Genomic DNA, 22,554 nt, shown 5'->3' on the forward strand with positions numbered 1-22,554 from the left:
CTGGACCTATCACCTTGCTTAAGAAATAAAATAATACCCGTGTAATGGAAGTTCTAGATCTTCATATACCCCGATCATATTGTTCTTCTCACCCGCAGTGGGAACCATGACTCCTGTTTGGGTGTTTGTCATTCCCACACTTGTTTTTTTTTTTTTTTTTTTTTTTTGACAGAGTCTTGCTCTGTCACCCAGGCTGGAGGACAATGGCATGATCCTGGCTCACTGCAACCACTGCCTCCTGTGTTCAAGCGATTCTCTTGCCTCAGCCTCCTGAGTAGCTGGGATTACAGGCCTGCCACCATGCCTCGTTAATTTTTTGTATTTTTTTTTAGTAGACATAGGTTTTCACCATGTTGGACAGGCTGGTCTCAAACCCCTGACCTCAAGTGATTCATCCTCCTTGGCCTCCTAAAGTGATGGGCTTACAGGCATAAGCCACCACGCCCAGCCTCACTACTTTCTTTATTCTTTAACTGCATGGTATAGACCTGTGTATTATCTGGTGTCGTTTCACATGTTTCTAAGCTTTGTGGAAATGGGATCATACTGAATGCATTCTTCTGCTACTTGATTTTTTTCTCTATGCTATGTATGTAAGTTTCAACCATGCAAGGAGATGGAAAAATGGGAATCTCGTACATTGCTGATAGGAAGGTAAAATGGTGCATCTGCTTCAGAAAACGGCCTGGCAGTTTCTCGAAAAGTAACACAGAATTGCTGTAGGATCCATCCAGCATGGTATATACCTGAGAGAAATTAAAACATATGTCCACACAATGGCCCACACATGAATGTTCCTAGCAATGTTATTTATATTTTTTCTTTTCTTTAAATATCCTGCTGGATGCCAGAGTGTTATTTATAATAGTTAAAAAGCGGAAACAATTCAAATGTCCATCAATTGATAAGTGGATAAACAAAATGTGGCATATCCACACAGTGGAATATTATTTGGCCAGAAAAGTGAACAAAGTACTGATACATGCTACAACATGGATGAGCCTTGGAATTGTGCTAAGTGAACAAAGCTAGGGACAAATGGCCACACAGTATACAATTCCATTTATGTGAAATATCCAGAATAGGGCAAATCCATAGAGACAGAATGTAGATTAGGGGTTGCCTGGGGCTGGGAGTAGGGAGGACTGGGGAGTGGCTGCTCAGTGAGCACAGGCTTTATTTTGGTGATGGTGATAATATTCTGGAATTAGATCATGGCGATGGTTGCACAACTTTGTGAATATACTAAAAACCACTGCATTGTACACTTTCAGAAGAGTCAATTTTATGACATATACATTCTATCTCAATAACAAAAGATTCAACCACAGTATTTGTTCTCACACTGCTAGTACAGACATACCCAAGACTGGGTAATTTATAAAGAAAAAGAAGTTTAAGGGACTCACAGGTCCACGTGGCTGGGGAGGCCTCACTTCAGAAAAGGCGAAGGAGGAACAAAGGCATGTCTTACATGGCGGCAGGCAAGAGAGCACGCGTAGGGGAACTCCCCTTTATCAAACTGTCAGATCCTGTGAGACTTACTCACAGCACAAGAGCAACACGGGAAAGACCCACCTCCATGATTCAGTTACCTCCCACCAGGTCCATTCTATGACATGTGGGGACTATGGGAGCTACAATTCAAGGTGAAATTTGGTTGGGGCCACAGCCAAACCATATCAACTGTGCTAACACAGGCCCTATCATTCATTTTCACTACTGTATAGTAATCCCATAGCATGACCATTGTACATCAATCCATTCTCCCATTAATGGGCACTGGTGGTGTTTCTCACCTTGCTGCCATTCCAAGCAGTGCTGCTGTGAACATTCCCCTCATATCTCTTTGTGCACGCAGGAGGGTTTCTTGAAGATACGCAGGAAGATGGGTGGTTGCTGGGTCGTAGTGTTTATGCATCTTCAACTTCATACTCCCACTCTCTAAAATTCCTCGGTCTAGGGAGAGAAGGAAAGGAAGTGAGCTCTGCCTCCACCCTTGGCCCCTGCAAACCTCCCGAGGTCTCAGAAAATAGGGCAATTGAAATGGAAAACAAATAGCACAAATCAAATGGTGGGCTGTTTCCCCTGCCGCTGCTGCCGTTCGGAGACCCGCTAGATGGGCAGCGGGGCCTCCCCCACCAGAAAATATTAACAGCATTTAATGAATATTCACAAGGATTCATTAAACATTTCCCCGTGCGGCTGAACAAAACAGTGTTCAAACCCCCAAGCCATTAACAAAAAAGGAAGAAGAAATATTACAGGGATGATATGCGCAAGCTAAAAATGCCACAAGCAAGAAATCACTTTTATTTTTTTATTTTTTCAACTCAACTTCTTCATCTCCCTCATCTCACTGATGTTTAGAAGGGGCCCAGTGTCCTGAGTCTTTGTGAAGACTTACAATAGGACAGTCCTGATTACTATTACTATGGCTACCTTTTTCTACTTCATCTACACAGGAAGTTGTTGTCATCACAGCAATAATATTTATTTGTTTGTTTTTGAGAAAGAGTCTCACTCTGTCACCCAGGCTGGAGTGCAGTGGCGTGATCTCGGCTCACTGCAACCTCTGGTTGCTGAGTTAAGGCGATTCTCCTGCTTTAACTTTCTGAGTGGCTGGGACTACAGGCACATGCCACCACACCGACTGATTTTTTGTACTTTTAGTAGAGATAGGGTTTCGCCACGATGGCCAGATGGGTCTCAAACTCCTGACCTCTTCACCCATCTCAGCCTTCCAAAGGGCTGGAATTATAAGTGTGAGCCACCATGCCCAGCCAATAATATTTAAATGAGACATTAAAGTTGAAATGAGCTTCTTGGCTGGGAGTGGTGGCTCATACCTGTAATCCCAGCCCTGGGAGGTCAAGGTGGGTGGATCGCTTGAGTTCAGGAGTTCAAGACCAGCCTGGCCAACATGTGAAAAACCCATCTGACCAAAAAATACAAAAATTAGCCAGGTGTGGTGGTGCATGCCTGTAGTCCCAGCTGCTTGGGAGTCTGAGGCAGGAGAATTGCTTGAACCTGGGAGGCAGTGGTTGCAGTGAACTGAGATTGCGCCACTGCATTCCAGTCTGGGTGACTCTATCTCAAAAAAAAAAGAAAAAAAAAAAAAGAAAAGAGCTTTTCTATGGGTCACCTCATTGGATGCACATAGCTCCCTGGTTAGATGGTACAATTTCTCTTATCCTCATTTAACAGACAAGGAAACTGAGGCCTACAATGATTAGTGGACTCAACCACAATCAGTGTACTGCGATGAGGCTATTATATCCTCAGGGCTTTGGCATCTTCCCAGGAAAGTTGACGTTGTGACCTCAACTCCCGGATCCCACAGCAGACAGGCCTAAGCATAGTGGTCTTGGGTGAGGGTCCTGCCTGGCAGATGCACCCCCTCACCCCCCCACTGCAGAGTGACTGGAAGAGCCAGTTAGACACTCTTTCTGGGGAGTCTAAGTCTACGTATGGGATGTGAACATAGAAGAGGTGAGACGTGGACAAATGCCGAAAGACAAGCAGAAGCAAAAGGCAGGGAAGCAGAAAACATCACTCAGCGGAAGCCATGAGTCAGTAGAAACCATAAGTCAGTAGAAGCCATGAGGCCTTGGAAGTCCAAAGGAGCAATCTCAGGCCAATAGACCTGAGATTGGCTGGTGGAATGGGGAGAAGTAGCCAACAGTCTAGAGACTGTGTGTGGTGGCTCATGGCTGTAATCTCGGCACTTTGAGAGGCTGAGGTGGGAGGATGGTCTGAGGCCAGAAGTTTGAGATCAGCTTGGCCAACATAGTGAGATCCCATCTCTACAAAAATTAAAATAAAATAAAATAAAATAAAATAAAATAAGAAGTAGAGCTAGAGAGTAGCTGGGGCAGTTTATCAGCAGAGCATTTCAGTAGGGCACTGCAGAGTGCTAGATCCTGAAATACTTTTTTTTTTTTTTTTTTTTTTTGGGACAGAATCTCAGTCTGTCATCTAGGCTGGAGTGCAGTGGCATGATCTCAGCTCACTGCAACCTCTGCCTCCCAGGTTCAAGCGATTCTCGTACCTCAGCCTCCTGAGTAGCTGGGGCTACAGGCATGTGCCACCACGCCTGGTTAATTTTTGTATTTTTAGTAGAGTCAGGGTTTCCCCATGTTGGCCAGGCTGGTCTTGAACTCCTGGCCTCAGGTGATCTGCCCGCACAGGCCTTCCAAAGTGCTGGGATTATAGGCATGAGCCACCATGCCAGGCCTAATCCTGAAATACTTTCCACTTTCAGCAAGACCTGTCTCTGCCTAACTGGTGACTGATCCTTCTTCCCTGTTTCCCTATTTCTTTTATTCTGAGCCGAGATTGTGCCACTGCACTCCAGTTAGTGACTGATTCTCAATTACAGGTGACTTTGCAATTACAATATCTGGAGATCCTCCCTCATGGGGGGATGAGTCATACTGGCATCTCATGAGTAGTGGCGAGGGATGCTGCTCAGCATCCTGCAGTGCACAGGACGGCCCCCCACACAAAGAATCACCCAGAAAGTTAATAGTGCCGAGATGGAGACACCCAATGGAGGCCTTCTTTCAATCGGTGTTTTATGGTAGGTAGGTTCTCTGGAGCAGAAGCTGAGACAGACTTTGAGGTCCAAGAGATCAACACTTGTGAAAGGGAGGAGGAGGAGGAGGAAAAGGAGGCAGGACTGGGCAGGGAGAGAAGTTGACCTTGGCCAACCCCATGGGCATAGATGGCCTGTCAGAGTTGTCCCTGCCATGGGCCAGATTGGCCAGGTGTTTATATTTCTGTAGGGGCTGGTCATTGCCTACAGGCTGACCTGGGAAGGGTAAGGCCTGTGAGAACTGGCTGCAGACAGCAGAGGCAATTTTTGAGGGGGGCTGACAGCGGTAGGCCCTCTGTGAGCCACCTTCCCAGCAGCTGAACTCTAAGTCCCTCTGTGAAGGCGGATCCAGGTGGCTTCTCACGGTGTTCATCTCGGTGAATAACCATTGAATTGCTAGTTCATGCATCCACTAATTCAGGAAGTTTTGATGAAAAGAGCAGAGCCTGGTTAGAACCTACACATAGATGAGTAGATCTACATAAGCCAATGTGATTATCAGAACTGAGGACAAAGGAGAAGCCTGGAAAATAGAATTTATGTTTCTAACTCTATTTTTCCTGAGTCAAGGGAGATGCATACAGTGTATCTCTTGGTCAGCATTAAGACGAGGGGGTGGATTGATGAATGGATGAATGAAAGAAGGCGCAGTGGCTCATGCTTATAATCCCAGCACTTTGGGAGGCCGAGATGGGTGGATTGCTTGAGCCCTTTGGAGTTCAAGACCAGCCTGGGAAACATAGCGAGACCCCGTCTCTATAAAAGATTTAAAAATTAGCTGTGTGCGGTGGCGGGCACCTGTGGTCCCAGTTACTCAGGAGGTTGAGGTGGGAGGATTGCTTGAGTCTGGGAGGTTGAGGTTGCAGTGAGCTGTGATCGCACCACTGCACTCCAGCCTGGGCAACAGAGCAAGACCCTGTCTTAAAAAATAAAGAAAGAGGGGGCCGGGCGCGGTGGCTCACGCCTGTAATCCCAGCACTTTGGGAGGCCGAGGCGGGTGGATCACGAGGTCAAGAGATCGAGACCATCCTGGTCAACACGGTGAAACCCCGTCTCTACCAAAACTACAAAAAATTAGCTGGGCATGGTGGCGTGTGCCTGTAATCCCAGCTACTGAGGAGGCTGAGGCAGAAGAATTATCTGAACCCAGGAGGCGGAGGTTGCGGTGAGCCGAGATCGCACCATTGCACTCCAGCCTGGGTAGCAAGAGTGAAACTCCATCTCAAAAATAAATAAATAAATAAAATAAAGAAAGAAAAGAAGGGGACATAATAATAGTGGCTATGATTGTTTAGCGTACCAGGAGCTCTGCTAAGTACTCTATATATAGGATCTCTCAACCGCACAAAAGCCTTTTAGAGTTTTTCACCCCATTTAATGGGCAACTGAAGCTCAGATGGGATAAGGCTTGACTTAATCACCTATTGCTGCAGAACAAACTACCTAAAAATATAGTAGTGTAAAACACTCACATGGCTGTTGGCTGGAGGCCTCAGTTCCTTGACACAGGGACCTTCCCACAGGGCTGATGAAGGCTCCCCATTCCCTGGCAGCTGGCTTTTCCCAGAAGGAGTGATTCTAAGGAGGAAGCCACAAGGCACTGGGTGACCCTGCTTTGGAAGTCACACATTGTCACCTAGCCACATTCCTTTACTTAGAAGTGAGTCATGAAGCCTGGCCCATGCTCAAGAGAAGAGGAATTAGCCTCCTTCTGAAGAAAGGAGTATCAAAGAATTTGTGGATATTTAAAACCACCTCAAGGCTCAAGCTATATAATTGGTAACTGGTGAAACTGGGTTTTATCCATTCATTCATTCCATCAATAGCAGCACTTACGTCTTCGCAGTCCAGTGTGTTAGCCATTGCTGCATAGGCTGTTGAGCACTTGAAACACGGTCAGTGTGCCTGAGGAATAGTGTTTCTTATTTAATTTCACTTAAGTTAAATCTAAAACTAAAAAACTGATTCATTCATCTATTGGAAAACTTTGACATCTGTTTGGAATAACTTGGGTAAGTGAATCTAGTCTCCCTCTAAATTTTATAAAACCTAAACAATATCAAGTATTTCCAGCCCGGCATAGTGGCTCATGCCTGCAATCCCAGCTGCTCGGGAGGCTGAGGCAGGAGAACTGCTTGAACCTGGGAGGTGGAGGTTGCAGTAAGTCAAGATCGTGCTACTGCACTCCAGTCTGGGCAACAGAGCAAGACTCTGTCTCAGAAAAAAAAAAAAAAAGAAGATCAATTATCTCCAACAAAAATTTAGACCCAAATTGATATATGCTATCATATAAAATATACACTGGAGTTTGAAGACTTAGTATGAGCAAATAATGTAAACTACCACATTCACATTTTTATATGGATCAAATGTGGAAATGAAAATGTTTTTGGATACATTGGGTTAAATAAAATATGTTACTAAAATTAACACATTAGTTTTACGTATTTCTTTTGACTTTTTTTTAATTTTAAAGAGACAGGGTGCCACCCAGGGTGGAGTGTGAGATCATAGCTGACTGCAACCTTGAACTCCTAGGCTCAAGCGATCCTCCTGCCACAGCCTCCCAAAGCACTGGGGTTACAGGCATGAGGCACCACATCTGATCTCTTTTTGTTTTTTTAAGGTGGCTGTTAAAAAAATTGTAAATTAACAAGCCTGTAATCTTAGCACTTAGAGAGGCCGAGGCAGGCAGATTTTCTGAGGTCAGGAGTTTGAGACTGGCCCGGCCAACATGGCAAAACCTCGTCTCTACTAAAAATACAAAAATTGACCAGGCCTGGTGGTGTGCACCTGTAGTCCCAGCTACTCTGGAGGCTGAGGCAGGAGAATCGCTTGAACTCAAGAGGTGGAAGTTGCAGTGAACCAAGATCGCACCACTGCCCTCCAGCCTGGACAACAGAGTGAAACTGTTGTCTCAAAAAATTTTTTTAAATTAAAAATAAATAAATTACATATGTGGCTTGCCTTATATTTAGGTGAATGGCACTCTATTCCATAGTAAATGCTATGGATCCATAGCTCCTGCTTTCATAGGGCTTGCCATCAAAAGAAGACAGCTATTAAGTAGGGAATCCAAAGATTCAGTTGAAAAATGATGTTGCAAGGCAGAGATCGGGGAGCTGTGAGTTTCACAGGGAACCTGGCCCTGACTGGCCTGTCTCTGAAGCAGGCTGGTGATTTAGAGGGGAGGGAGTTACAAAGCCCAGCCGGGGAGCATCTGGCGGGAGCTGGGTGGCAGGGTCTCTGCACTGGGGAACATGGCGCCAGCTCTTGGGGCTGAGACCAGAGGAAGCGGATGACCCGGGAACGCTGTCACTTTGATGTTTGATGTGCAGGCAGGGAGGGAGCCGGGCAGGGCTGGGCTGCCCTCAGCTGTCAGGTTGGCACTTGCTGCTCTGCCTACGCAGTAGCTAGGCTCCGGAGGCCTCCAGAGATCTCTGGGTGTGGCCTCCTGTGGCTGTGCTGGAAATCACCTGGGCTCCCACAAAAACTAAGCGCCAAGCAGGAGGCAGGCCCTGGCTCTCACCTGGGGCCAACCCTGAGTTCCGGACCTCTGGGTTCCTGCCCAAGCACAGGACGGAAGGTGCCTTTGACTACCATGCTAGGGCTGGACCATGACAACTGGGACTGTCTGGGTCCCTGCTGCTGGCTGCTGTGATGCTCGCGGTAGCCTTGGGTGTTTTGACCTGGCCTCATAGCCACAGTTCTCCTGCCTTCCCCAAATCTTCCTTTCTTATGGTGACCCATATTCCTACTGTTCCTAAAACACACGAAGCTCGTGGTAGCCCCAGGACCATTGCACCTGCTGTATCACCTCCATGGAGCACCTCCCTTCGGATATTGACAGAGTTGGCATTTTCTTGCCATGTGAGTCTCCACTCCAGTCACTTCCATCCCTGATCACTTTCCTCAAGTTCTCCCCATGCCTTGAGTCTTTCTCATGGCTCTCTAGAAAGTTTCATTTCCCTGTGGATTTTTGTTCAGGTCATACTCTTCACTAAGTTTCTTTAAATAAATAAACAAATATAAGGCTGGATTCAGTCGCTCACGCCTGTAATCCCAGCACTTTGGGAGACTGGGGCGGGCAAATCACTTGAGGCCAGGAGTTCGAGACCAGCCTGGCCAACATGGTGAAAACCCGTCTCTACTAAAAATACAATAATCAGCCAGCCATGGTGGCACAATCCTGTAGTCCCAGCTACTCCAAAGGCTGAGGCAGAAGAATCTCTTGAGCCTGGGCGACAGAGGTTGTAGTGCACTCCAGCCTAGGCGACAGAGCGAGACTCTGTCTCAAAAATAAATAAATAAATATAGAGACAGGTTTGCACTATGTTGCCCAAGCTGGTCTCCAACTTTTGGCCTCAAGCGAGCCTCCCTTCTTGGCCTCCTACAGTGCTGGGATTACAGGCATCAACCACCTATAATCCCAGCACTGTGGGATAATGAAATTATCGTGTTCATTCATTGTCTTATTTGCTGTCTTTCTCCCCCACCAGAAAATAACCTCCCCAAGAACTGGGATTTGCCCAGTTTCTGGCTCCTGGCAGGTGCTCAAGAAAATAATTATTGAATGAGTCCATTCATATTCCAAAAACGCAGGTCTGCAAACAATTATGGAACCCTCACGGGAATGTGGACAATTGTCTGTGATGAAATTCGAAGTTAAAAAAACAGTAGAAAAATGATACCCTGTGATATGGTACGTATAAAACATAGAAAAGCTGGGACAAAGGAGGAAATGGAAAATAGTGAGTTTGTTGGGAACCTTAGGCGTATGGGTGACTGCTGTTTTTCAAACTTTGTTTTAATATGGTTATGTTGTTTTTTAATAACAGTTTTATTGAGATATAATTCATCCGCTATAAAGGTCTCCCTCTTTTAAAGCATACAATCCAGTGGTTTTTAATATATTCTCAATGTTGTGCATAGATCTAATTCCAGAACATTCTGTCATCTCCCCAAAAAAAACTGTATACCCATTAGTGGAAATTCCCACTCCCCTACCTTCCTGTCCGGCACATCCAACCACTAATTACTTTCGGTCTCCAGGCCTCGCCTACTCTGGGCATTTCATGTGAGTGAAATCACACAATATACGGTCTACCATGACTGGCTTCTTTCACTTACCCAAATGTTTCAGGGATCATCCAGGCTGTAGTATGTCTCATACTTCATTTTTTTTTTTAATGGCTGAATAACATTCCATTGTAGAATATCCAGTGTGGATATACCACATGTTATGTATCTATTTATCTGTTGATGAACACTTGAGTTATTTCAGTTATATTATTTTTACCATAACCCCGCCCCCTCCAAAAAAAAGTGAACTGGAAACTTCTCCCTCATTGCTATACAAATACATTCTGGTCATTCCTCTGGCTCCCAAATCCCGGAGTCTTCCCAGTGCTTACAAGATACCGTTCAGCCTCCTTTGCTTATATTGTTGGTCCCTGGCTAACTTTCCAGCAAATTCTTCAGTTGTTTTCTCTGAGCTCCTGTGTGCTCTGGTGACATGCTAGCCACACCTCCTCAGCCACTATGCCCTTGCCAATGCCATATTCTTTTCTGCTTCCTGGAAAAAGTCATCTGCACTTCACAAAATTCAGCTCAGAGACCAGGCGTGGTGGCTCACACCTGTAATCCCAGCACTTTGGGAGGCTGAGGCTGGCAGATCACTTGAGGCCAGGAGTTTGAGACCAGCCTAGTCAACATGGTGAAACCTCGACTCTGCTAAAAATAAAAAATATTAGCTGGGCATGGTGGCACAAGCCTGTAGTCCCAGCTGCTTGGGAGGCTGAGGCAGAAGAATCGCTTGAACCCGGGAGGCAGAGGTTGCAGTAAGCCAAGATTGCTCCACTGCATTCCACCTGCATGACAGAGGGAGACTGCATGACAAAAAACAAAACAAAACAAAATTCAGCTCAGATGTCCCTTTCTTTGTGAAGACTTCCCTCCTCCTGGTCCTCTGTTGACCACTCTCTTGGCTCCTAAAGGACGAATTATTGTGCTAATCCCCTGCCTGTTTGCTGCCTCAGCCTGTGATAGGAGTACCCTTCCGGTGTCATTCATCTTTGTCTCCTTGGAAGCTAACGTAGTCCCTGGAACTGAGCAGGTACTCACCGAAGTCAAATGATTGCATGTGTGAATGGAGCTGCTGCTCTGATAGACCGAGTAGGAACCCGACAGTACTACCTTTTGGCAAAAAAAATGACATTAAAATGTCAAGGTTAAAGTGTGGGCTTCGGAGTCGGATAGACATAGTTTGACTCCCAACTCTGCTGCTTGCCAGCTTGGGTGGCTGCTTGGAAATCATTCCCTCGTCTTTAAAATGGACATAATGTCTCCCACCTGCTGGAGTCATTGGAGGATTAAATGCAGGTAAAACTCCTAGCATGGAGTATTAGGTTGGTGCAAAAGTAATTGTGGTGTTTGCCGTTTAAAAGTAATAATTGGGGCAAATGTGGTGACTCACACCTATAATCCCAACACTTTGGGTGGCCAAGGTGGGTGGATCACGAGGTGATCCACCATGTTGGTTGAACCACCAGGCTGGTTCAAGACCAGCCTGGGCAACATGGTGAGACCCCCGTCTCTACTAAAAATACAAAAAAATTAGCTGGGCATGGTAGTGCGTGCCCCCAGCTACTCAGGAGCCTGAGGCAGGATAACTGCTTGAACCTGGAAAGCAGATGGTGCAGTGAGCTGAGGTCACGTCACTGCACTCCAGCCTGGGTGACAGAACAAGACTCCATCTCAGGGGAAAAAAAAAAGGAAGTAATAATTGGGCCAGGTACGGTGGCTGATGCCTGTAATCCCAGCACTTTGGGAGGCCAAGGTGGGTGGATCACTTGAGGTCAGAAGTTTGAGACTAGCCTGGCCGACATGGCAAAACCCCATCTCTACTAAAAATACAAAGATTAGTCAGGCTTGGTATGGGGTGCCTCAGCCATTTAGGAGGCTGAGGCAGGAGGATTGCTTGAACCCAGGAAGCAGAGGCTGCAGTGAGCTGAGATTGCACCATTGCACTCCAGCCTAGGTGACAGAATGAGACCATGTCTAAAAAAAAAAAAAAAGGAATAACTGTTCAGTAAGTGATTGTTCTTTTAAAAAATTATGGTGTATGCCAGGCAAGGTGGCACATAGCTATTGTCCCAGCTACTCAGGAGGCTGAGGCAGAAGGACAGCTTGAGCTCAAGACTTGGAGTCCAGCCTGGGCAATAGCGTGAGACTGTCTCTTAAAAAATTAAACGTATAAAACAGATGACATAAAATGTACATTTTAAGTGTATAATTCAAGTTGTTTTCCATACATTCAAATTGTGTCCATAAGTGTTTTTTATGAATACTGCTATTATTATGTCAGAGTCTTTTTTTTTTTTTTCAAGATGGGGTCTCACTTTTTCACCCAGGCTGGAGTGCAATAGCATGATCACAGCTCACTGCAGCCCCAAACTCCTGGGATCAAGTAATATTCCTGTCTTGGCCTCCCAAGTAGCCAGGACTACAGGTGTGCATCACCATGCCCAGCTAATTTTATTTTTTGTAGTTTTTTGTAGAGATGGGGTCTTGCTATCTTGCCCAGGCTGGTCTTGAACTTCTTGCTTCAAATCATCCTCCTACCTCAGCCTCCCAAAGTGCTGGGATTACAGGCTTGAGCCACCACACCCAGCTAATTTTATTTTTTGTATTTTTTTTGTAGAGATGGGGTCTTGCTATATTGCCCGGGCTGGTCTTGAACTCCTTACTTTAGACCATCCTCCCACCTCAGCCTCCCAAATTGCTGTGATTACAGGTGTGAGTCACCACGCCTGGCCTATGTCAGATGTCTTGATGGCATGGATTTTGCTAAAGACAGGACATGCTATTGTGAACCGGTCATGGACTTGCCTAGGTCTCTGTTTTCTCTAGATCATTTCACCCTCTCAAGGATCTTGGGAGGTTTTCTCATTTCCATTTCTACTGGAGGCTCTGAGAGCTCTAACGATGTGCCCAAGGGCACTTGGCAGCAAGTGGCAGGGCTGAGACCAGCCCCCAGACCCGCGGATCTGTCCACTACCTATCAACAGCCAGTTGCTGAATTGTGATGACAGAAAGGACATAGCTAAAATGGGAAAAGAGGCAGCCCCACCCAAGGACAGGTGAATGACCTGGTGGCTCTGGCATCCTCAGCCCAGACAGCAGCACAGGGCAGGGGCTGAGAGAGCCTTGTCGAGCTGCTGATGTCTTTATGCAGCCAGGACTGACTCCATGGTAGCAGGCCCAGCACGCATCACCCCTGTGACAGATGATAAAGATCTCACTCGGCATTCGAGATCCACTCGAGGAACTGAAGGCAGACAATTGAAAAGCGCTGCACACCAGCCACCAAAGCCAAAAGCCCGCAGAGTCGGCTGACTTAAGGTCTTCTGTGTGGATGTGCTGATTCCGGAGAATCTTAGCTATTTGGGCTTTTTAATAGCATCTCTGGGCCTCCTTGTGAGGAAATGAAGTGCTGGAAATCGAGGAAGACCTGTCTCGTCAAGTCCGTAGGATCAGAGCATCCAGACAGGATGAGTATCTGATTTCCGCCAATCAGGTTTCATTTTGAAGACTAGTTCTGATGGATTATGATGACTTTCTAATTCCTCACTGCCTCCCTGGGAAACTTTTTATTTTTTGAGATAGAATCTCTCACTGTGTCCACCAGGCTGGAGTACAGTGGCGTGATCTTGGCTCACTGCAACCTCTGCAGTTCAAGTGATTGTTCTGCCTCAGCCTACCCAGTCGCTGGGATTACCGGCATGTGCTACCACGCCTGGCTAATTTTTGTAGTTTTGGTAGAGATGGGGTTTGGCCATGTTGGCCAGGCTGGTCTTGAACTCCTGACCTTAAATGATCCACCTGCCTCAGCATCCCAAAATGTTGGGATTACAGGCATGAGCCACTGTGCCTCCTGGGAAACTCTGAAACTCTTCCCTATTTCCTTGTCCACAGGAACAAATATTTGCCCTTGCAATTAGATCTCACCTACTGCCATCATTGCTATATTTTAGCAATTCATGAGAGCCTGACAAATGCCAGTTAACCAGCTAACTGCAGTACAACGGACCCCTTGAGTGTGTGAGTGAATGTGACAAGTGGCTGGTGACATGCTCAAGTCACGCATTTGTGTTGCCATGTTTAGCCATTTGACTGTGTGCTTCTAAGTTAAAGAGTGTCACCTCAGGTGATTCCAGGTCAAAGCGCCTTTGGAAACAACCATGAAATTGGCTGATAAATGCAATAGTCATGGTCTACACAGGGTGTGGGTTGCTGGATAAAACCTAAAGAGACCTGACCCACTGCCCTCCAGGTGCTTAGCCTTTGACCACCCCAGGCTAGCAACATTCTAATCTCTCATAAAAAGCACTTCAAAAGGAAAGAGACTGGGCAAATAAATTGTGGTAGATGCACGGAACGCGATGGCCTTCGGGCATTGAAAAGAAAGAAGTACATTTCCTATGCTATTTCCCACCTGCACACTTCTCTGTTTTTTGGAGACAGAGTCTCACTCCGGTGCCCAGGCTGCAGTGCAGTGGCGGGATCTCAGCTCACTGCAGACTCTGCCTCCTAGGCTCAAGAGATTCTCCTGCCTCAGCCTCCTGAGTAGCTGGGGTTACAGGTATGTGCCACCATGCCCAGTTAATTTTTGTATTTTTAGTAGAGACGGGGTTTCACCATATTGACCAGGCTGGTCTCGAACTCCTGACCTCAAGTGATCTGCCTGCCTCGACCTCCCAAAGTGCTGGGACTACAGGCATGAGCCTTCATGCCTGGCCCCATCTGTATGCTTTTGCATATGCTGTTCCCTCCATCTGAACACTTTTCCATCTGTCCCAATCCCCAAGAACATGCATTTGGCATACAGTAGATGATTAATAGATGAGCCAGCTCTCACAGCTTTTCCCTCCTCAGGGGTTCACAAAACGGGCCAGTTATCCTGTGCCCGAGGGGTGGGTTTGTGGTTTATGGAGTCAGCTCAGAGCAGGAAGGGAGATTGATCTGGGCATATTAGAAAGAAGAGGTCCACAGCGTATAGTTAAGTGAAAAAAGTAGGTTACAAGCACTGTGTATCTTATGACCCACTTTTTGGTAAAAATAAAATCCCATATTTACATGTTTGTTTGTGCATAAAACGTCTGGCAGGGTCCATGCTGCATTAACGCCGATTACCTCTAGGGAGGGTGGAGTCGAAGCGTGAAGAGAGAAACTTTTTGCTTTCTATTTTCTACTTTCTAAAGTGCTTTTTTCTTATTTTTAACAACGGGTGTTGTATTAATTTTATAATTAAAAATTTAATAAAGATTTTTAAATGTGCTTGCGGGAATAGAATAACTATGCTTCCAAAATATTTGCAGTTGGCGTTTGTTGCAGATGTACCAAGCTGCGCTGTTAGTTACCATGTTGGGTGTGTGTATTTTATTTTATTCTTTTATTCTTTTAAGAGATGAGGGCTTGCTCTGTTGCCCAGGCTGGAATGCAGTGGAGGGATCCTAGCTCACTGCAGCCTTGAACTCCTGGGCTCAAGTGATCCTCTCGCCTCGGCCTGCCGATTAGCTGGGACTATAGGCACGCACCACCACATCTGGCCATTTTAACCATACCTGGCCATTTTAACCTTGTCTAGCTAATTTTTTTTTTTTAATTTAGTGACAGGGTCTGTGTTTTATTCTTTTGACCAGACTATGGGCTCCACAAGGGCAGGAACTGGGTCTAATGACAATACCAATAACACTAACGCTAACACTAACTCCACCATTTGCTGAATGCTAAACATGCTACATGCATCTCTGAGTATAATTTCACTTGCCTGTAAGTCTTCAGATACCCATGAGGCTCTGGACAGCCATAAAGACACAATGCGATTTATTTATTTATTTATTTATTTATTTTTGAGGCCAGAGTCTTGCTCTGTCTTCCAGGCTGGAGTGCAGTGGCACGATCTTGGCTCACTGCAACCTCCGCCTCTCAGGTTCAAGCAACTCCCTGCCTCAGCTTCCCAAGAAGCTGGGATTATAGGTGCCCGCCATCCCATTCAGCTAATTTTTGTATTTTTAGTAGAGACATGGTTTCACCATCTTGGCCAGGCTGGTCTTGAACTGTTGACCTCATGATCCACCTGCCTCGGCCTCCCAAAGTGCTGGGATTACAGGCATGAGCCACCGCACCCGGCAATGTGAAAATTTTTGATTGAAAAGTGCAACTGGCAATGCTCTAGAGAAACCCAATTGCAACTCCCTCATTGAACCACGAAAGCTCTTCTCCACGAACAGGACTTTAACATGTCCCACCTAAGGGAAGAAGACAATGGGATCAATGCAGAGGACAGGTTCCACCTCCCATCCAATCCGGAACTCTGAAGGGCTGAGTTCAGAACACACTTGGTCATGTTTCCCAAAGTGCGTTCCATGGAACCACATGCCTGCCTGCACAGTGTTCTGTGAGAGGGTTCCATGAATGTTATATTTGGAAAATGCTTTTTACTACTGATCCTCCTGGAGATTCACATCCCTGTGAACACACTAGATGCTCTGAAAAGTCCTGCTGTAAAGAAGCAGGTTTAATTAACTTGGTCGATTGATCCCAAACTTCCCCAGTTCATTTGATCACAGAGCCTATGATCTCATTAACAATTCTGAACACGCTCCTGACATACGCACTGGAAAATGCTGCCGTGGAATGTTCTCAGCCAGCTGCCACCAAGAAATAGCTCGTCCCATGTGGAGACAGATCAGGCTAAAATGGTCAGTACTGGTATTCCAGGTTTCCTTCACACTGGTGTATCCCAAAGATGACAAACATTGGTTTGTAGCGTGGATGGAAGCAACACGTCCTGTCTCCCAATTGCTGAGAGGCCACACTAATTCTTGGTGCTTCCTGAAAGAGATGATGTGATCACTGTTTAGCGCCATGTGCAAAGTGCCAAGAAAATAACGTGGGATATGGGGTCAGACATACTTGAGTTTGGGTACCAGCTCTACCATGGACTCACTGTGTGACCTTGGGTAAGTCACTGTACCTCTCCGAGCCTTAAAACTGGGGATTAAAGGCTGGGCTGGGTGGCTTACGCCTCCCAGCACTTTGGGAGGCCAAGATGGGTGGATCACTTGAGGCCAAGAGTTTGAGACCAGCCCGGCCAACATGGTGAAACCTCATCTCTACTAAAAATACAAAAAATGAGCTGGACGTGGAGGTGCAGCCTGTAGTCCCAGTTACTTGGGAGGCTGAGGCAGGAGAATCGCTTGAACCCAGGAGGCAGAGGTTGCGGTGAGCTGAGACGGCGCCACTGCACTACAGCCTGGGTGACAGAGCACGACTCTGTTTCAAAAAATAGAAAATAAAAAGGGAGGATTGAAATGCATCCCTTGAAGGATTGTTTGATGAGTGGTCATGTTATATAGGGGCTGCTTGGAAGCTGCTACAGTGTCCTTCCAAGTTATTCACTCCTACTGAGGTAGGAGGTGGAACTCGACTCCAGAGGTGGGGCTCAGAGACGGGACCAGATTGAGGACTAGCTAAAGCAGGGCCAGGCAAAAGCAGCTTTCTATCAGACGCGCCGGCTGGTGTGCCACGTCAATTTACCATTGCTATGGCAACACCTGCGAGTTACCACCCCTTTCCATGGCAATGACCCAATGATTACTACTCCTTCCCAAGAAGTTTCTGCATGAACCTCCCCTTAATCTGCATGCAATTAAAAGTAGGTATAAATACGACTGCAAAACTGCCCTGAGTTGCTGCTCTCTATCTATGGGGTACCCCTGCTCTGCAGGAGCGGTCACGGCGCTGTAACACAGCCTCGTCAATAAAGCTGTTTTTCTTCTCCCTCTAGCTTGCCCTGGAATTCTCTCCTGGGCAAAGCCAAGAACTCAGGGGGCTAAGCTGCACTTTGGGGCTTGCCTGCCCGGCATCACTACTGCTGCTCTGCTCACTGTGGAAAGGCCGAGGTCTCTCTTTGATTCTCTCAGTTTTTATTCCCCCAAAGACTAGGAGTGCTCTTTGGCACAGAAAGTACGTGGTCTGTGGAGTTATAAGACTTCCAAGGACACTACAGGGAAAGGGGGCAGATGTAAAATAAAATTCGTCTGATATCGCAAAAATCTGAATTGTAAAACATTGGGAATAAATGCCATCACAAAACTTTTTGAATTGTTAGCAATAAAACCAAGGCACCATCAGCCTATGAGAATCTTGTAAGTGCTCTTAAAAGTAGATAAGAAGAAGAAAAACAAAAAACAAAAAAACGGACGCCGGGAGTGGTGGCTCTTGCCTGTAACCCTAGCGCTTTGGGAGGCAGAGGCAGGAGGATAGCTTGAGCCCAGAAGCTCGAGACCAGCCTGAGCAACATAGCAAAACCTCGCCTCTAATAAAAATAAATTAAAAATAGGACCAGGCATGGAGGCTCATTCCTATAACCCCAATGCTTTGGGAAGCTGAACTGGGCAGATCACTTGAGGTCATGAGTTCGAGACTAGCTTGGCTAACATGGTAAAACCCCCATCTCTACTAAAAGTCCAAAATTAGCTGGACGTGGTGGCACATGCCTGTAATCCCAGCTACTCAGGAGGCTGAGGCACAAGAATCACTTGAACCCGGGAGGTGGAGATTGCAGTGAGCCGAGATCATGCCACTGCCCTCCAGCCTGGGCAACAGAGTGAGACACTGTCTCAAAAAATAATAATAAAGAAAATAGGCGTGGTGGCTCATGCCTGTAATCCCAGCATTTTGGGAGGCTGAGGCGGATGGATCACAGGGTCAGGAGTTCGAGATCAGACTGGCCAAGATGGTGAAAACCCCGTCTCTACTAAAAATATAAAAATTAGACAGGTGCAGTGGCGGGCGCCTGTAATCCCAGCTACTCGGGAGGCTGAGGCAGGAGAATCACTTGAACCCAGGAGGTGGAGGTTGCAGTGAGCTGAGATCGGGCCACTGCACTCTAACCTGGGCGACAGAGCAAGACTCCATCTCAATAAATAATAAAAAATAATTTACGAAAAGACGTTCACGTGTTACTGGCATAAACAGATACAAGTATTACCCTTGGCGTCCTCCAGCCTTGGGGGGTTGCAACGTGAGCACCACGGTGTGCTTTGCTCACGGAGTGACCTTTGGGAAACAACTAAACGTCTCCGTCCTTGCAGTTCGTCAGGTGTGAGATCGAAAGAGGAGCACCAAACCACACAGGAGTCATGCTGTAAATCCCTGCAACCTGCCAGCTCAGGACCGGGCCCAGGGTCGGCACCCAATATTGCTGTTATCAGTCCCATTATTACGCACTGGGTGCTCACTTCCTTTTGCCAATACTCTTTCACCTCTCCTGTCCCTCTCTTTCCCCGTGCCACCTCCCCCCCACTTTTTTTTCTTTGCCATCAATAGGGAAAATCAAAACAAAACAAACCAAGCCAACTCCAAGCGGTGATTGCTCTCCGCGGCTCCAGCATTTTCAAGGAGCGGGGTCAAGGTCAAAGGCCCCCTCCCAGGCTGCCCGGGGCGGGGCTGTATGGGATGCTGGTTCCCAGGCTGTGCCCGGGTTCTCCAGGGGCAGGGGCGGGGCCGGGCAGGGGCGGGGCGTCGCCGCTGGAGGGGTCCCCGCGCGCCCAGGCCTCCCGCAGGCGGAACGCGGCGTCCCGGGGGCGGCTGCGCTGCTCGGCCCCAGCGGGCCCGCTGCGCCGCCGCGGCTCTGGCTGCCTCCTGCATGCCAATTAGGCCCTAATTTGATTTCTGTTCTATCTGTGCGAACCCCATTAAAACCCAATTCCGCTTATTACCAACAGCTTTCTTGCAACGCGACGCCTCTCCCTCCCAGGGCTGCTGCTCAGGAGCGCTGAGAAGCGGGGCTCCGCGCACCAGGCTGGCTGGGACACCTTCCTGGTCCCCGCTGCCCCGGGACGCGTGGGGTCCCCGCCGACTCCTGCCCCGGGGCTCCCCGGGTCTGGACTGGGGCCCAGGGCCTGGGGCAGGCTCCAAGTCACCAGGCAGTTTCTTAGGAAGCAATGGAATCGTAGGAAACCGGACTGGAGGATTGTTGGGAAATCAGAGGTCCCCAGGTCCCTCCTCCCCACCCCTTGCGGGAATTCCAGAGCCGCCTGGGCGACCATCAGTCCCCTATCCGCGCTTGGGCTGTTCCCAGAGCGGGGAAGCTCCCTTCCTCCTTCCAGGAAGCTTGGCTGGGTTCAAGTGTCCGCCCTTCTGCTATGTGATTGTAAGTAAAGCGCTCCACTTCTCTGAGCCGCCGTGTCCTCCTCTGTAAAACAGGACCGCTGGGGAAGATAACCTTGCCTCCTAGGGCTGTTGGGAGGATAAGACACAAGGAAGCCCTGGAAGAGTGGCACAGGGTGAGCACCTGGAGAAAAGGCAGCTATGGGGCCTGATTCCTGGCTCACCCCTGTAGTCTCAACACTTTGGGAGGCTGAGGTGGGAGGATCGCTTGAGATCAGGAGTTCAAGACCAACCTAAGCAATATAGCAAGACTCTATCTCCACCAAAAAATCAACCGGATGGGGTGGTGCACACTTGTAGTCGTAGCTACTGGTGAGGCTGAGGCAGGAGGATCACTTGAGCCTAGGAGTTAGAGGCTGCTGTGAGCTATGATTGCCAGAGCCAAGACTCTGTCCCCAAAAAACGTAATGATAATATTAAATGAAACAGCTGTGAGAAGTAATCCTGCAGAATCCAGATTAGAATAAGATCAGCGAGATACTTGCCAAGGTGCAAAATGTAAGGACAAATGAAAAATCTCCATAATCAAGATAAATAATGGCAGGAAGCGACAGCTCACGCCTGTAATCCCAGCACTTCGGGAGGCCGAGGCAGGAGTTTGAGACAGCCTGGGAAACATAGTGAGACCTCAACTCTACGGAGAAAAAAAAAAAAAGATAAATAATATTTAATACAATATTATTGTTAAGAACTGAAAATTACTGCCAACAAAATCAATGCTGAACAAACTATGAGAAAATGAAAGAGAGGGCTGAGATTAGAATGAGGCAGGTCAGGTGAAGCCTTTCATACACAAGGTGGGATCCTGTCTTTCTTTAAAACGTTCACGTCTTGTTCATCGTGGATATTTTGCATTAACTTTTGACTTTTCAAATGTTGCATTAAATACTGCGTATCTTGATGTCTGGGTTTTTGGTGCCCCTTTAACTTTAGCAGCTGAGCCGAGACTTCACCCTGGTCCCTGCCCTGGGTTGCAGTCCTAAGAGAAACCTTCCAGAGCCTCAGTTTCTAATCTGCCAAATGGGGCTAAGCAAGGCTCCTTATGGGGATGTTTTGAGAATTAATAAGCAGGCAGCATAATTAACAGTGTCTGCTCTAAAATTGGGGCACGTTCAAGCCTCATCTCTGCCACTTACTGGTGGGAGGAGTCACAACCTCTCTGTGCCTCGGTTTCCTCAGCCGGATGATAGGAGCACTGACTATGTTTAGTTCTCAGAGGTTACTGGGAATTTAATACAATAACACGCACAAAGCCCCTAGCATTTGCGTGACACGTAGAAAGACATCAATTCATGTTGCCACCATTAAAATTTGCACCGATATCCTTAAACTTGACCATCCTTGGCATAGCACAGGCCCTCAATAACTAAAATTCATGAGGATATGGGGTTACTTGACATCATTTCTGCAAGGGGACTGGCACATAGTAGGTGCTCGGTTGACTGTAAGTGCTGCAAGAGCAGAGACTACTTCTTTTTCTTTTCTTTCTTTTTTCTTTTATTTAAGACAGAGTTTTGCTCTGTCGCTCAGGCTGGAATGCAGTGGAATGATCTAGGCTCACTGCAACCTCCACCTCCCGGGTTCAAGTGATTCTTGTACCTCAGCCTCCTGAGTACATTAATGAAGTGGGAATTACAGGCTCACACCACAAGGCCCAGCTAATTTTTGTTATTTTTAGTAGAGATGGGGTTCCACCATGTTGGCCAGACTGGAGAGAATCCACTTCTGATCTGTTCCCCATCAAATCCCCTTAATAACCTGCACATAATAGCTCTGCAAAAATATTCAGAATGAATCAATGCAATTGTTAAAGGATGCAACGCAGTGCACTCCATCTTCGGCTTCAGGAACAATTAGGAAACTTTATTCTTTCAAGGACCCACCATCCTTCATCACCGTGTGTAATAAAAACAATGCCAATGACCCAGGGGTGCCTCCTCTTACCCCCTGTGGAAAGGGCTTGCTCTCTGGACCTCACTTCTGCAGCTTTGATTCTCAAAAAACCGGCAGAATGACTCCGAAAGCTTTCATGTTTGGCCCCTTGGCCTTGCAGAGAAAGCTAAAGCAGGGCGATAGAAACGCACTTCTACAGCACCTGCAGCCAATTTCCTGACATGCCCAAGGGCCTGAAGCCCTCCCTACAAAAATGCCCTTCATCCCAGTGAGAATTACAGACATGGCTTTGGGAAGTGTGCTAAGGCTGTCCCAGTATTAGGCTTGGGCTGGCCCCTTCATTAATGTACTTACCCGCCTGGCCCCTGCTGGCATTTGACGGGTAACCTCTGGCTCTCCTGGAAATGGCCTTACTTGGACCTCAGGATCCGGTCCTTCCTGCTTCCTTGCCTCCAGCCTTCACACCCTTGACTTTCAGCAGGGCACGCATACTCTGGGTTCTCAGACTAGTCTTGGCTTTTGGCCTTTCTTTACATTTGGCAATTTGCAGAAGTGGTTCTGACCATTATGTGTGCTGGTCTGGATCCCCTATATCTCTCCCTTGACCCTTTTGGGGCTGTCTGCAGGGACCAGTGATGTTTTTGAGGCCATGTTTAAGGCAGGAAGGAGTGATGTGGGTAGACGGGTCCACTCTCACTCACCTTTCTGTGCCTAAGGATTGCAATTTCAGTTAACTAGCTAGGGTTATATAGCTGAAAGACACAGGTTCAAAGCCAGCCCCTCATACTCTTAGCATTGAGGTCCAATCAGAGATGATCCTCAGA

The sequence above is a fragment of the Cebus imitator genome, unplaced genomic scaffold (assembly GCF_001604975.1).
Source record: "Cebus imitator isolate Cc_AM_T3 unplaced genomic scaffold, Cebus_imitator-1.0 Scaffold59, whole genome shotgun sequence".
NCBI classification, from domain to species: Eukaryota; Metazoa; Chordata; class Mammalia; order Primates; family Cebidae; genus Cebus; species Cebus imitator.